This window comes from Panthera pardus, unplaced genomic scaffold, assembly GCF_024362965.1.
Source record: "Panthera pardus isolate Hobbes unplaced genomic scaffold, ASM2436296v1 HiC_scaffold_13, whole genome shotgun sequence".
NCBI classification, from domain to species: Eukaryota; Metazoa; Chordata; class Mammalia; order Carnivora; family Felidae; genus Panthera; species Panthera pardus.
The window spans coordinates 156,519,736-156,523,277 of record NW_026526688.1 but is presented as its reverse complement, the minus strand read 5'-3'; the positions used below and the strand labels follow the sequence as shown (position 1 = coordinate 156,523,277).

Genomic DNA, 3,542 nt, shown 5'->3' with positions numbered 1-3,542 from the left:
AGAAACAGACTCTTATATACAGAGAATAAACTGAAGGCTACTGGATGGAAAGTGGGCAGGTGATAGGTATTAAGGAGGGCATTTGTGATGAATACTGGGTGCTCTAATGTAATAGATGAATTATTAAATTCTACTCTTGAAACTAATATTACACTGTATGTTAACTAACTGGAGTCGAAATAAAAATTTGGGAAAAGAAAAAAAAAGTGTGTGCATGCATGAGTGTGTTTACTTTGATCTAAAGTAGTTCTGTTATAAGTTCTTTGGTGTAAATAAATACTTAACAAACATTTGGGACAACCATTATTCTGATGTTGTTGTAAGTAAATTATTTCTTCTTTCTCCTGCTTCCCTTCCCCTTCCCCAGCCTTTTTTCTTTCCTCCTCCTCCTCCTTCTCCCCTCCTCCTCCTCTCCTCCTCCTCCTCTCCTCCTCCTCCTTCTTTTCTTTTTCCTTCACGGTAGTTAATTTCTTAGTCAGAAAAGAAGCAGGATCAGGCTCCTGAGCATTATAGACAAGTAGAGGCAAGTGGAGGGAAGAAGGGGAGAGGGGAGGGGAGAAGTGGGAAGGAGAGGGGAAGCACAGGGGACGGCTCTGGCTGTGCTTGCTTGGTCCCATAGTTGCCCTGGCTGGATCTGAGGAGTGCCTGCCAGAGAAGACAGACTCAAGCTGAGGGCAGAGGTGGCAGGCCAGGGGGCCCAGAGACTGCACTTATGGAGGCAATTAACACTGACAGGGCAGGCACACGTTCCAAGCCGGCAGGCCCAGATGAGACAAATAAGGCTCAGCTGCGGGTTTCAAGGGAAGGGGGCTGTCTGCCGGGGTGGGGGGTGGGGGTGGGGTGGAGGGGTGGGGAGGGGTGGGGAGGTGGGGGGGGAGGGGGAGGGTCATGGGCTCCAGCGCTGCCCACTGGGACAAAGAAGGCAAAGGAATGAGGACACGTGGCCTCCCAGATGGGAAGGGAGGCTACTTCAGTTTTGGCAATTTGGCTTTTCCCAAGCCCCTGGGGCCTTCCCCACAGCCCTGGCCTGGGGAGGGGGCTTGTTACACACACGTACCTGGGCCACGGGGATTTCATATGGGGCAGGGATCCAGAGAGAGACCATGTGCTCATGCAGACATGGGGGGGTGGAAAGGAGGGGTTAAAGGTTAGTGATGGCCCCACACCACACGTTCCACACATGAAGACATCACAGGTAGGTGGTTACTGGCAGCGATGGACTAACTGACCAGAGACAAGTGGCTGGTCCTCGAATCATGCATCCTTCCCCACCCCCACCCCAGGAAAAGAGAAGAAACAAGATTCAAGGCAACTGCAAAGGCGCACAGAGGGCTAAGCACCCCATCATATTTCCTTGGAAAATCCAGAGCCTTAGGACGGGTGGTGGACCCCGATGGGGTACAGCAGGGGAGGTTGGAGGCATGAGCTAGAGTCTCCCTCTTCCCCTCTACCCAGTAAAGGCAGAAGCAGCAAGGCCAGACCACCAAGGAAGCTGGAGCCTGCAGGCAGGGCTGGGAGGGATGGCTAGAGCTGGCCAGGGGCAGACCCATCAGCACTTTGGTGAGGGTGTGGGATGGGTAGTGGTGGTGGGAGAGGCGGGATACATCCGACAGGTCCATCCTTCTGTCGAAGGCCTGCCTGCCTCCCGGCCCAGAGGCCAGGGCTCAGTCCTTCTTTTCCTTTTTGATGGTAAGATTCCACTCCCAGGACAGGTGGTCAGTCTTGTCATTGTCTGTGAAGCAGGACTTGATGTTGTAGATGCCACGAGCCAGCCTACCCTTAGGCATCCTCTCCACGGGAGACTGGAACTTGTACTCCTCTGCCTAGGCCTGTAGTTCCCCACCAGGTATTGGTCTTGTCAATCTTGATGCCTTCTCTCTACATGTGCTGGATGTACTTCATGCTGGACATAATCTCCCGGTTGATTGGGAAAGAGATTTTTATCTGGTATTCCATCCCCTATTCCACACAGAGGACTGCTTCTTGAAAGTTCTCCAGGTCCAGGTCCAGGGGGCCTAGGGCCAGGCTACACACCAGGGTCAGGCAGGTCACAACAACGTTGGGGATGGCAGGGTCAGCAGACAGAGCTACACAGCCCCACAGTGCCTCCTTGTTCTTTCACAGATTCTCATCATCTTGTCCTGCTCCTGGATCTCCTGGATGCTCTTCTGGGCCACTGGCTTACAGGTGACCCAGTGCTCATCCTTCTCATTTTTGGCTACAGTTTGCACTAGCTGCTCAGCTGTGGGCTCCTGCTCCGCCATGCTCACCTCTAGCTGAATCTGGGACACTGGAATCTCCACTGACCACTATTGTGCTCTCTTCCTCTGGGGATAGCAAGTAAGTTCTTAACTGAACATATAATTGTCTTCACTGTTGTGTTAGTCTACTTTTTGTCTAGTATGCTGTATGTCTTAGTCTGCTAAGGCTGCCATAACAAAATACCATAGGCTGGGTGTCTTAACAACAGAAATGTATTTTCTGGAAGTTCTGAAAGCTGGAAGTCTACCATCAGGTGTCAGTGTGGTGCATTTTTACCCCCCAAATCCCATGTATCAATAGATACTACTTGGAAAACACATACAGTAGTTATTCTTGGTCAAGATTTAGGTAGGCAGCATACTACCCCTTAAGGTTTCTCTGCCCTCTTCAGGAAAATCCAGCATAATTCATTTTAATGACCTCTTCACATGTGTTCCAAGAAGAGGAAGTTGCCACTGACACTTTTTTAGCTAAAGTAAATGAGGTATAACAAAGACTGTTGTGCCTTAACTCAAGTCAGCTTCTCCACAAGAATGTGTATTTGTATTGTTATTAACTTAATCTTTGGAAACTCATTTTCCTTATTTGGTGTTTCCTTTTAACTAAGAAGTCTAAAACAAACAAAAATCTTGTGTATTATCCTGATATAGTTGAGTAAACAATTATGTGTAGTTGTTCTTATAGGGATAGTAATATGATTGTGGCATGTACAAATTGTCTTATAATTTTCAGGTAAGTGTAAGGAAAAATTTGTATGATAAATATTAAAGTGGACATTTTATTAAAAAAAAAGAATGTGGTTGCATCAGAGAGGAATCGCTTATGGCACGTAGGGACAATAAATTTCTTAACAACAGAAAAAAGCTGCCTTGTTTTTCACCCCAGGAAAATAGTATTTGAAGCTATTGCCTTTAAGTAACACAATATTTAGAACTGATTCATGTTGACTTTTTTTATGTTGATTTTTTAAATAGCATAGCATTTTTCCAAAAATAAAGGAATTGTCATTTTGATGTCTGAAAAATTCTCATCTAATTTTAGAGCAACATATTCCACAATAAATATTGTTTAGATTTAAATTCTTTAAGAGATTTCAAATAGTAAGAGAAGTAAATAAAAAAATCCCTGGGAATACAGGACCACACGTTCATATCAAACCAGTTGTATTTAAGATTTGTAGTTCGGAGGACAAAGAAGGAAAAAGATCTATGCTTAACAAGTGAGAATTCACATTGCTAATGTACACCAGATACAAAGAGAAGAAAGCAACTTTATCATAT

The 3,542-nt window shown here is 46.0% G+C and overlaps 1 pseudogene; it reads right to left on the bottom strand.

Annotated features, from left to right (window-relative positions):
• Positions 1-1,664: 1,664 nt before the first annotated feature.
• On the bottom strand, positions 1,665-2,264 carry LOC109275484 (rho GDP-dissociation inhibitor 1-like; annotated as a pseudogene).
• Between the last annotated feature and the right edge of the window lie 1,278 nt (positions 2,265-3,542).